At 41.5% G+C, this 13,513-nt stretch overlaps 1 protein-coding gene across 2 annotated transcripts in view; it reads left to right on the plus strand.

Annotated features, from left to right (window-relative positions):
• The first annotated feature begins 9,041 nt into the window (after positions 1-9,041).
• Positions 9,042-13,513, plus strand: part of clcn5b (chloride channel, voltage-sensitive 5b) — an 85,839-nt gene continuing 81,367 nt past the window's right edge. Inside the window, exon 1 of one of the 2 annotated variants that reach the window (XM_051934501.1) lies at positions 9,042-9,384. The gene's annotated coding sequence lies outside the window, so the exon portion shown is untranslated. The remainder of the gene's footprint in view (positions 9,385-13,513) is intronic. The other variant, XM_028815525.2, reaches the window with a different exon arrangement.

Raw genomic sequence — 13,513 nt, forward strand, 5'->3', positions numbered from 1 at the left:
AAACCGCCGTTGGACATGGACCGTCATGCCTCAGGGATACACTGAAGCCCCTTGTGTATATGGACAAGCTCTTGCCCAAAATTTAGAAGGCTTTTGGCCGGACAGAGGTAGTACATTGATACAGTATGTAGATGACATAATGATATGTAGCGCTACGGAAGAAGATTGTACAAAAGATACCCAGAAATTGTTGCTGTTTTTGGGGGACAATGGCCATAAAGTTTCTAAAGTTAAGCTGCAGCTAATCAAAACAACTGTAAAATATCTAGGTCATGACATTACGTATGGAACAAGAGCTCTCTCTAGCGATCGCATTACAGCCATCCAAAATCTTCCTAGACCGGTCACAAAACAACAGGTTATGTCTGTTTTAGGTATTCTGGGCTACTGCAGACAGTGGGTTCTAAATTTTACTGAAAGAGCACAGCCGTTGCAACAATTGGCTAATACTCCTGGCATCCCCCTTTCTAGCCAGGTCCAATGGAATGAACAGGCTGAGAAGGCTCTCTGTGACCTAAAAACTGCTCTTCTATCTGCGCCCGCGCTTGGTTTGCCTGATCATTCTCGTCCATTCACTTTGTTCGTGGACGAAAAGCAGGGATTTATGAATGCAGGACTGACGCAACAACATGGAGATAAACAAAGACCGGTGGCTTATTTTTCTAAAAAACTGGATCCAGTGGCCGCAGCACTTCCTCCGTGTCTTCGTGCTGTGGCTGCAACAACAGAAGCTGTATTAGCAAGCACGGATGTAGTTCTCATGAGCCCCCTAACAGTTAAAGTGCCTCACGCTGTACATTCTATCCTAGTACAAGCCAAAACTTCACATCTCACTACTGCTAGGGCAATACACTATCAGAATGTACTCTGTACTTTGTCAAATGTTACAATTGAAAGATGCTCCACTTTAAATCCAGCCACTCTTCTCCCAATTAACAACGAAGGAGAACCACATAATTGCCATGATGAAATAGCAAAGGTTGTAAAACCTAGAGTAGATCTACAGGAAACACCTTTAGAAACTGGAGAAATGATTTTTGTGGATGGATGTTCCTTGCGATTGAAAAATGGAGCACCCTCAACCAGTTACGCAGTGGTCCAAGGGGACCGCCTGCTGGAAGCAAATCGAATTTCATCAAGCTTGAGTGCACAAGCAGCTGAACTCGTAGCACTCACTCGAGCGTGTCAGCTGTCCGAAGGGAAGATCGTAACAATTTATACGGATTCCAGGTATGCTTTTGGAGTCTGCCATGATCATGGAGCACTATGGAAACTAAGGGGATTTAAGACCAGTACTGGCAAACCCATCCAACATCAGAAATTGATCGAATCCCTTTTAGAAGCTATAACCAAACCATCGAAGCTAGCGATTGTTAAATGTCAAGCTCACACAGGAAAACAGGATCCTGTTAGCAAAGGAAATGAATTAGCTGACCACTTTGCTAAAGAGGCTGCATATAATAACACACCAATTTCTTTATTCCAACAGAGAAATGACCAGGACCCTGATAATCAAATTATTTCTTTACAGAGTGCAGCCACGGATATCGCAAGGAGAAAATGGTCCAAAGAAGGGTCCCTTTCTGATGGAGTCTGGACTCATAAACACACAAACAAACCTTTTCTCCCAAAAGCCTCTTTCCCAGGAATGGCAAAAATCGCCCATGGCCTCGATCACGCAGGTAGAGATGCCATGGTTCGAGATGTTGAAAAACATTGGGAAGCTGTAGGTTTCTCTACATATGCAGAGCAATTTTGCAGACGCTGTGCAATATGTCAAAAGTTTAATATGGGAAAAGGTACCCAGGTAAGTCCCGCCGTTACCCCTAATCCAATGGGTCCGTTTGAACACCTCCAAATGGATTTCATTGAACTAACCCCGTCTAAAGGGTACCGATATGGTCTTGTGATTGTCGATGTGTTCTCCCGATGGGTAGAGGCTTTCCCTTCAAAACACAACGATGCCAAAACAGTAGCTAAAGCACTAATTAAAGAGATTATTCCAAGATGGGGTATCCCTCAAAAGTTACAAACAGATAATGGCACTCATTTTGTGAACTCCGTTATAAATGAATTAACCACCTGGCTCCAAATTAATGTGCACCATTATTGTAAATACCATCCCCAAAGCGGAGGCATCTTAGAACGATGCAATGGCACTTTAAAAGCTAAACTCGCAAAAATTTGTGAACAAACTAATTTATCATGGCCGGATGCACTACCCTTATCTTTAATGGGACTAAGGGGACGGACACACCGACAACTGGGACTATCGCCGTTTGAGATTCTGACCGGACGTCCCATGCCCATTGGCATGGTTGTAGGAAATGTGAATTTGCATACTGTGGACAATGATCTTCTCTCTAGTCTTGCAGGTCTCCGAACCTCGTTGAAGGAAGTCCACCAGCAGGTTAATCAAGCCTGGAGGACCAGCCCACTTCTAAGGATTTACCAATTCCCTTGGGCACCTGGATCCTGGTTCGAGATACTCGGAGGAAACACTGGCATCAGCCTAGGTGGAGAGGACCATTCCAAATTCTTCTATCCACACCACATGCCGTGAAAGTTGAAGGACTGCCTGCCTGGATCCACGCATCGCATTGCAAGAAATGGCTATCTTAAAAATACTTTTTCTGTTGACTGTTACCCGCACCCTCTCAGGCTTCCCAAGGATGGGTGGTGATCTCTATCTAAGTACTTTACCACCTCTATGGAAAGGGCATATATGCTACATGAGGAGCACATGTCTCGTATAGCTTCTTCCATTTTCTCCTCCCCATCCCCTTCCCCCCCCCCCCCCCTTCCCCTTCATCAACCATTTCAATTTAATTCTACTACCCACATCATTTTGTTCAAAAAGGGAGGAGTGTAAAAACATAAAATGATGTAATTGAACAAAATGTATGTGTGTAAGTACAGAAAATAGGACAGAATGATCAAACTTGTTTATGTTTTGCGTACGTGACAAAAAGCATATATACTTTCTGGAAGTTTTCTTTCAATGATGTGTGTGACAAGAAAATATACCTTTAGGGTAAAGACTTTACCAATTGGAATAATACAAAATGAGTCAGGACGCTATTTTTATTGCTTACGTGGTCAACGATCAGGAGACTAGAAAGCTATAAAAGAGCAAGGATATCTGCGCTCGAGGCAGATGAAGTGCGGTGTCCTAGGACTGTATTTCTCTGTCATTTTACCCTTGTCTGGTATGTATCAATAAAAGGTTTTTACTAATTTTAATTTTCTTCTCTGTCTTCAGTCACAAAAAGTGTCCACAAAAGCCCCTAACTTTTTTTTGCCTTTCATTCTCCAAACAGATGCTTCGGACACAGGTCTGGGAGCCGTGCTGAGCCAAAGCGTCGGTGGTGTTGAACATCCCGTCTTGTTCCTGAGCCGGAAACCTCTGGACCAGGACAGCAGGTATGTGGCTGTGGAGCAGGAGGCCTTGGCAATCAAATGGACAATCACTCAGCTGAGGTACTACTTTCTGAGTCGTGAGTTCACCCTGGTGACGGACCATGCACTTTTACAGTGGATGGCCTTACACAGGGATTCGAATCCGCGAGTCACAAGGTGGTTTTTGAACCTACAGCCATACAAGTTTTCAGTCATTTATCGCTGGGGTGGTTCTACAAGCTAATGCTGATGTCCTTTCCCGGAGTCACAACTTCTCGGCCTGGTATGCCCATGACACACGTGTGAATGGGAGACAGCTAGAGGGACCAATCAAAGGTAATTCCATGCCAGGCCAGGGGACGGCGAGGTACACTAATCTTTCCTCAGATATTCCTGCAGATAATAATAATAATAATAATTCTTTGCATTTATATAGCGCTTTTCTCATTACTCAAAGCGCTCAGCAATTGCAGGTTAAGGGCCTTGCTGAAGGGCCCAACAGAGCAGAGTACCTTTTGGCATTTACGGGATTCGAACCGGCAACCTTCCGATTGCCAGGGCATATTCCTAGCCTCAGAGCCACCACTCCGTCATATGGGAAATTCTGTCCGGTTCAATGATGTAACTTCCGGTTCTGGCCACAAGAACCTCACTTCTGGTTCCGGCTACAAGAATGTCACTTCCAGTTCCAGCCCCAATAACTCACTTCTGGTTCCAACCCCCAGATGACATCACTTCCGCCAACCTACTATAAAAGCAAGACAACCTCCACATGTATTCAGTTCTGTTTTGGACTCAAACCTGTTCACAACTTTGCTTGTATTTGCCCTTTTGCAGGTAGGGATTAAATATACGGGTGGCTGCCCCAAACTTTTTACTGTGTGACAAGGCTGATTAATTTCACACTATACATAATACAATGATGATGGACTCATTCACTCATCAACAAAAAAACTATTCCTCAATTAGGAAAAAGCTGAAATTGAGCACAATGGTACATCTAGGGCAGTAAGTTTCTGCTAAGAAAGGACATTTTGATAATTTATGGGTAATCCTCCCATAACAAAATAACTAAATACCCAAAATCTCTAAACTGCCTTGACAGATGACATGTTCTTTTTATGTCAAAATATATTTTGTCATTATGTATTAATATACCAGCAGCAGAAGTGATTTGACAGGCCACACAAATAGCACTACTAAGCAATGGTGGGGATAGATGACTGAAGCCTGGGTGATATCCTAGACAGGACAATTGATTTTAGAAGTCCCAGAATTAGTTCAGTGAAATACACCTTATCTGAAAATGCCAACCTGTGGCGAGTCAATGAGGTGGTCTCACCTACATAAGGAAATCCATGAGAAGGTGATTGAAAAGCACAAGTCAGGGGATGGTGACAAGAAAATACAAAGTCAGTGAATATCTATCTGAGTTTGGTTAACCCAAGGAAGGCCACTGGCCCTGATGGAGTATCTTGGAAGATACTCAAAGCATGTGCTGACCAGATTGCGAATCTCCACAAAGAATTTTGATCTCTCTCTGGCATCAGCCACTATTCCACCCTGCCTAAAATCGTCAATCATCATCCCTGTTCCTAAAAAAACAGCCACTGAGATCTCAAATGGTTATAGACCGGCTGCTCTCACGCTGGTAGTAGTGAAGTGCTTTCAGAGATTGGTCTTACAGCACATTAAATACTGCCTCTCACCCACTTTCGACCAGCATCAGTTTGCTTACAGATCAAACAGAAGATGCCATAGCTACTGCTCTACATACAATGCTGAGCCATGTACACCAAAGAGGGAGCTATGTAAGGGTGCTCTTCATAGACTACAGTTCAGCATTTAATACAATAATCGCTGACATATTGTTAAGCAAGCTGACAGACTTAGGCCTCCCCTCCTGCACCTCAGAAAACCTTTCCTGGTCTGAGAATACCATAGCAACAGTCAAAAAAGCGCAACACAGACTGCATTTTCTGAGAGTGCTCAGGAAAAACAACGTGGAGCAAAAACTATTGGTGGCATTTTATTTTTCAACCATCAAAATCATCCTGGCATACTGTATGACAGTGTGGTACACTGGATGCATGGAAAAAGACAAGAAGGATCTCCAGAGAGTCAAAAACTTAGCACAAAAGGCTGCTATCTGTACCCTTGGAAGACATTGCCCACTCCTGCTATCTAACCAGAGGCACAAATATCATTAAGGATCCTTCACACCCTGGTCACCACCCTCTGGTCAGCATTACAGATCTTTGAAAGCACAGACTGACAGATTCAGAAACCGTTTCTTTCCAGTGACCACAAAAAAATAAGCAAATTAAGGTGGGTTAAACAATTTTTGGTCAGTGCTGAAAAGTACACTCATACATACTGTGCACCTACTCCCCAGTGAAATGGTATTATTTATTGTATTACTACTGGTTTAATTTTTTATTTCATTTTTTTATATATATTTATTTCACATACAAACCACTGTTATCTATAAACTGGGCTAAATGTACAATAGTGAAATAACATTTTTTTTTATATTTTATTACTTTTATATTGTTATTCTTGTATTATGTGTTGTTGTTTTTTTTCTTACAAAAGTAGCGTTGTTTGCTTTTTTTGTACCCAGCTGGAGTGGCGCTCATAATTTCATTGTAATTTTTTTTTTTTTTAAAGTGACAATAAAGATTTTCTATTCCATTAAATCAGTCATTAAGAAATGGAAAGTGGATGGCATTGCCATAAATCTGCCTTGAGGAAGCCGTCCACAAAAATGGTGTGATCATGCAAGAAGACCAGTGAGGAAGGTCACCATGAGACCTGTGAAAACTCTGAAGGAGTTGCAAGCTACAGTGGAGGAGATTGAAGAGACTGTGCCAACAACAGCTGTTACCTGGGTGCTTCTCTAGTGACAGCTTTATGGGAGACTTGCAAAGAGAAAGTCACTGTACAAAATACAAATAGCACCTTAGCTAGAGTTTGGTAGAAGGCACATAGGAGACTCTGAAGTCAGATGGAAGAACGGTTCATGATCTGAGAAGACCAAAATGTAGCTCTTTGGCCGTCATATAAAATTTATTATAGAACAATGCACATTTTTAAAAAAACATAATCCCAATCTTCTTCTTATTATTATAATAATAGCAATCTTATAATATTCCCTACTCTGTTCAATGCTTGCATGGACTGGGTGTTGGGCAAGATCGTGGGGTCCAGTGGCTGTGGGGCATCTGTTGGTGAAGAAAGATTCACTGATCTTGACTTTGCTGACGATGCTGTGATCTTTGTGAAGTCAATGGAGGCTCTGATCGGGGCTCTCGAGACACTGAGCAAGGGGTCTGAGTGTCTGGGTTTGCGAGTGTCTTGAATAAAAAACAAAATCCAGGCCTTTAATGACCTCTTGGGCACAACCATCAGCAGTGTATCTGTCTGTGGAGAGAGTGTTGACCTTGTTGAGTGGTTTACTTACCTCTGCAGTGATGTTCAGGTCTCTGGTGTCTCTTCCTATGAAGTCAGTAGACGGATTAGGAGAGCATGGGGGGGTCATGAGGTCATTGGAAAGGAGTGTGTGGCACTCCTGATATCTATGCAAAAGGACGAAAGTCTTTAGAGTTCTGTTGCTTCCTGTCTTGCTATATGGTTGCGAGACTTAGATGGTATCCGGTGACCTGACACGAAGACTGGTCTCCTTCGGTAATGTGTATCGTAAGAGGATCCTTGGGTACTGCTGGTTTGACTTTGTGTCGAATGAGCAGTTGCTCATGGTGTTCTGAATGAGGCACATTACCTGCATTGTGAGAGAGCATCAGTTACGGTACTATGGCCATGTGGTGTGGTGAGGGTGATCCACTCGCAGGATCCTCATTGCTGAGGACCCAAGTGGCTGGACCAGGCCAAGGGGACGCCCACATAACACCTGGCTGTGGGAGATAGAAGAGGGTCATTTCCGGAGGAAGGAACTGGACCGCATGTTTACTTGGGGGTTGCCAACCAGGATCCCAAGTTGTTTCGTTGTGTGGTGGGTGCTGTACCAGTGTATGCTCCCCAACTTGACCTGACCTGATCCCAATCTTGAAACACAGTGGTGGCAGCATTACACTGTGGGGAAGCTTCTCTGCAGAGGACCCTAGAAGGCATGTAGAAAGTAAAATAAAAGCAGCAAAATACAGAGAAATCCGAAGGAAAACCTGATTTATTCTACAAGAAAACTGCACCTTGGTAGAACATATGTTTTTCAGCATGACATATGTACAGTACATTTTACAGCTTTATTACACACTAAATAACCTCAGATATATAGCCAAAGCTACACATGAATGACTTAAAAACAACAATGTGAATGTCATGGAGCGGCCAAGGCAGATGTGCAAAACTGACGGTGACCTAGTGATGCAGATTCAAGGCTGTAATGGCTGCCAATGGTGCATCTATTAGATATTGACTTGGAGGAGGTGAATACTTATGTGATTATTTTGTGTTTTATATTTATAATTAATTTAGACCACTTTGCAGAGATGAGTTCAAGCTTCGTACATATACAGACCTTTGTACAGTACTGAATACTGATTGAATTTCATTGTTGCCTATGTTACATTTCCTGTTAATTTTGACTAAAGTATAAAAATTGCACATTTTTTTTAAGAAAACCTTCATAGGTTGACTTGCGACTCTAAAATGGCCTAGCATGACAAAGTCATCCTTTGGATGAGATGTAAAACTGAGGTCCTGGCTCTCAGTAGTCATAAAATATTCCCAGCAATCTTTCAAAAAGAGTAGGGTGTATCCTGAGGTCCTGGCTAAATTAACACGATGGCCTTTTCCATTGTGGCCCCTAATCATCCCCTGTCCCTTACTGGCTAACTCTCACTCCTGAACAACTGTGTGGTGAGGATATTGGTGCATGAATGGCCTCCATTGCATCATCCAGGTAGATGCACATTGGTGGTGGTTGAAGTAGTTCTCTACTGTCTATGTAAAGCACTTTGAGTAGCTTACAAAAGTGCCATATTAATGTAATGAATTATAAAATTGTAAAAGTGAGAGTGTACCCATGAATGTATCCTGCAATGCCCCAGGGTCTACCATATGCTCTGCACTGCAGCCATTGTCTCCCTCTCGTACAACGGATTGATAAAGTTCTGCGTCTCTATTACTTTATCATGAAGCTTGCTTCATTGTTTGTTTAACTGATAGCTCAGGTATTTTACAGCTTTATTACACACTTACCTTGCTAACGTAGCTTTTGAAATGCGTCAGCTTTTATTTACTCACGAGCTAATCCTTACTTACCGATTATTTTCTATTGTATGCATTATCTTAACAGTGGATTTAATTGTGGCCATACACCTAGTCTTATAAATTAGATTTGATTAACCACAATTTTAGGAACGATGACTGAATACATAAATATAATTCGTATACGTAACGAGGTTTATTTGCATGTCCATGTCATCTTTTAAGGACGGTAGGCAATGTGTAAAAAGGCAAGATATTTCAATATGCATTAGAAACTAAAACGTATATTGAAAACAGTTTGCCGAAAACATTTCTGTGCTAGATACCCGTTTCTGCGTTCATTTGTAGTCCCAGACGTTCCTTCTTGTAGTCAGACATTGCGTACTTCCACTTCCTCTCCGCTGATTCACAGAACGTTGCCATCCGTAGCTCCGCATTCGACTTGTCGTCCAAACAGACAGCTGAGCTAATTTGAGAGCAGTCGCTGGGAGACTCGTTTTTTTTTCCTTTTGCTACTATTGCTCACTTAGACCGAAACGAGCGTATTTGTGTGAAAGAGGCTTCCCTGACAGTTTGCTGCGGTCGCAGCCAGTGGTATGAAGAGTCGAGGTCGTGTTCATCCGCGGGAGCCAGCGGGGCACGCGTGGACGGGAGACGACGGAGTTCTAAGATAAAAAAGCAATTAAGACCCCTGTCACAAGACACACTCGTCACAACTCCCGAGTCAAAACTCCGCTGCTGACACAGGCCAGGACGGTAAGCATCCTTTAAGTTAAACACATTCCAGAAAAACATAGTAGAAGGTGTTCTGTATGAAACGTGATGTTCACCGGTTTAGTGGTCTGGCTTAACCCGCAGAAAAATAACCGCGCAGGACGACTGGGCTTCCTCCTGCTTGATCGCGGGTCATCTCTGTGAGCGATCCGTTTTGGCCGGACAGAGAATGGGGCAGCTGTAATGTGTGTTGACGGATTTGCTCATTGTGGTACTCTCATGACCCGACAAAATAGACGGTGCAAAAAAAACACAAAATTACCTTTTGCATTTTTTTGAGTTTGTACCCGGTGAACATTGCGAAACCGGGCACGTCAAACCTCCAGCTGTTTTTTTTTCACGTGAAAGACCTCCATCCTTCCTGGATAAAGTCTAATAGCGATTAGCTTTAGGACTTAGCAGTAAAGTCATTTCCTCTTGTATACGATATAGGTTTCCTGATTGAGGACCGATTTCGCCCCCATTAGGAAGAGAAAAGGAGGTGCTAATTGCGCTTTTGCTAACAGAAAAAAAAAAAATTAAATTTGGGGCCCGCGTTTTTATTTTATATTTAAGCTATTAAAGAAAGGCCTTTTTTAAAAAAAGCAAACAAACATTTAAGCTGTTTATTATATACACACTCCTAGATTCTGCGTCGTTTTTTTTAATCCAACTACTCCGACGTTATTCCCGCATTCCAGTAATACGAGTTTGGTTAGCTGGTGACACCAAACTGCGACAGTGCAGTCCTGTAAGTTTTATTACATGGAGATATTGTAGTAAAGAACCATCTGGTAACCTAGAAAGTAGCAACATATAGCCCGAACCCAGTGGCCTGACTTGGAGGGTTTTTTTATTATTATAATAATTTTAATAGTGTTACGCTTAGTTTATTTCGTGCATTGTCTCTTTAATGTGACTAAGTGAAAACTTAAGTAAGGTATGTTCTTGGTAATTCTTAAGCTATAAGATAAGAACATTAAGCCCATGAACGATTGAGGCTCGCCCTTTTAAATGACGATTATACATTGAGCCGTCTGTTAAACCGATTCGTGTTTTCTGTCAATTAAAATGAAGTGTTGTTTATCGTGGCGCTGGAGACTACAGAGGTGTTGTATGTTGGTTTAACATGCAAGAATTTCACAGAACTCTGTAGAGGTGACAAGGCTACAGCTTGTACTAAGTATACAACCCGGCGACACAGCAGGTAACCTTGTCATTTTCTAGTAGTGCCTGTCGCCATTGTAGATTTCCGAACAGGAGTCTTTCCTTGTAAACTCTGCACGTGTTCAGTACTTACGGTCCAAAGACCCAGTATGGAGTGGTGTGTTGCCCACTTTTAGCCTTGAAGTGAGTTGCACTGTGAATGGGGTCCAGGTCCACTCCCCATTTTTGCCCATCACGCACCCCTCCACTGTGTGTTTCTCTGGCATATTCCTGATAGTGGTTTGCTGTGTACTTTTTGTTCTTGAGTAACAAGGCCAGAGGAGGTGAATCTGCTTAGTGGGGGATTTTCATTCCTCCCCCCCCTAAGATGACTACTACCCTTCTCAGTGTGCCAAAATCAGACTTTAGAGAGAGTGAGTATTTTGTGCTCGAGTATGTCTTTGTTATCTCTTAATTCACAGCAGTTCCATTTAGAGACACATGAAATGTAACACATTTTGATACGATTAAGTAATTAAGTAAATGTGTGAGGATTGATGAGTGGCAGTTGTCTGATTTGGAAGACTGGCCTAAAATAAAGACTGTTAGGTTTGTTGGTCACAATAAACTGCCCTGCTGTGAGGTTCTGTGTCCAGCTGTCAGTTGTTATCCTTTCCAGAGTTGGTTGCTGCTCTGTACCCAATGCTGCCAGGGTAGAGTTCAGCTCCCTGAAGCACTATACTGCAAAGTAAAGTTTCAAGACAGTGGGTGGATTTGTTTTACATTTAGTTATGTGAATAATGAAAAAAGTGAGCTGGACACGTGTAATTTTTAGGAAAGCAGTCTTGTCCAGTGACTAAGGAGTCTAGGAACAGGATTACTTTTGGCTCAGTCTGACTCTTACTGAGCCTGTCTTTGTTCGCTGTAAAATTATAATATTACAGCGTTTCTTCTCTTAGCTTATTTCAACCCAAGCAAGCTGAATAAGCTTGTTTTGCATGAACATTTACAAAATGTTGGTGTCCACAACTCACATTTTGCATTAAAACATCACAAAAAATATTTAGTTCACCTGCAAGTGTATTTTGTATGTCTGTATGCATTTTCTAGTGTATCTTACACTATTGAATTAAAACATGAATGCTGTCAAAACAGTGCAATTACAAATACACATATATTACTTATTCATTTGTCATTTTGTTACATGTCACTGTTTCACTTTATTCACATGTCCAGTTGCATCTGTGATGTTTTTTTTAGTTATGCATCTGTGATGTGTTTTTTAGTTAGTTGACTGGCACTGCATGGAGTCAACAAGAGAGGCAGGTGTATGGTGGAGTGTAGCCACTTAGGTTCACTCTTATGGAGTCATTTAAATGTTCATCTTGTTCTGAACTTTGATTTCATGACATTCATGTCAGAAAAAGCAGACTCAGAGGTATGGAGACCCAAACAAAGCAGACATTTTCAGAGGTGCTTGGTGAAGATTCTTATAGTTATCTCGCTCAACTAACGTCCAGAAATGCTGAGAATGCTGTTGAGACTTTAACTGCACGTTATTTTGAAGGTTTACTAATATATACAAAATCCAATGTCTATGTACAGTATGCATGTCTGTCTACTTTTCACTAGAGAACTACTTAAGATTTACATCGGGTTTTTTTCTATAATTTGCTTGAACATTCCGGTGAATTTTGCGAATTCTGTTATTTCACTATGTATCATATTTCACCTGCGGTACCGATTTATTTGTGTGAATCCGAGAAAAAGGCAGCAGGGGTGTTAGGGGATGTGGGGGATTCTCCTCACTCACTCGCCAGCTTCGGGGCATGTACCTTAACTCTGCTTAGCTAGCGAACAAGAGAACAATTGAATTCAACTTTGAAATTGAACTTTCAAAGTTTTACTTAGGTCTTGATGAGTTTGAGTCCGGATATTCTGTTAAGTGTATGCCACATTGAAAAGATAGATTGCAATTCAGATTGTGGATCGTGATATGATTTTTTGGAAAGATCGCCCACCCCTAATTTGACTAATCAAGTTTTCAAATTTATGTAGGATTCATTAACACTTTGGCAAGCTACGTGTTGGAGACCCTTGTAATAGAGAGATAATATTCTAAAATCACAAATGAATTATTGTTGGAATATAAAAATTACAATTTTTTTTTTGGTTATATGGTGCATTAAGAGCCTTTCATACTCTGGTTTTGTGTCACTTGCTTAGGCATTCAGTGACAGAGACAACAGCAACGTGTGAACTTCCCATACTCTTTGTTCCATCTTCAACCACCAGAGTGTAGAAACACGGTGGTGCCAATAGGAGCCCGATGTACTTCTCCCATATTTTCATTCTGCCTCAAAGCCATCTTTGCATTTACTCTGTTTCATTTACTGCGTCATGTGGAGGCATAAGGAGTAACATGATGCACTCCTCGCATATTACCTTAATGTCTCATTTGCCAGTGGGTGGTCTTGTCTGGCTAACAGCTATTTATTTATTTATTTATTTATTGTGAAACTACACTCTGTTCTTTCTCTAGCTGTATGTTCCTTGTTTGAAATGCTTTGTCTTCTCTGCTGTTGTCTCGTGCAGATCCTAATTCGATGGTGTTATTTTTATTTTTGAAGCTCTTGATGTGTATGCATATTATGACCAGTAATCAGTATGGTTAAAACCATGTGTAATGTATTTTAGATTCATTATGAGGGAACTGTCACTGTGTTGGATTTTTCCACTGCATGCAATATCTAGGAACATACCCCTCCCGGAAGACAGAGTTCTATTGTAATGTTATTTGTGGCAGTCTTTATTGTACCTGATTCTATATACAACCCTAAAGCAGAAAAAGTTGGGATATTATGGAAAATGAAAAAACAAAAAAAAGTTAGGACGGGGGCAACTTAAGGCCAGTAATGAGGTAAAATAATGATGTGATTTCACATAGGTGATGTCAACAGGTTATTGTAATTATGATTTGGTATCC

This window comes from Erpetoichthys calabaricus, chromosome 12 (genome assembly GCF_900747795.2).
Source record: "Erpetoichthys calabaricus chromosome 12, fErpCal1.3, whole genome shotgun sequence".
NCBI classification, from domain to species: Eukaryota; Metazoa; Chordata; class Cladistia; order Polypteriformes; family Polypteridae; genus Erpetoichthys; species Erpetoichthys calabaricus.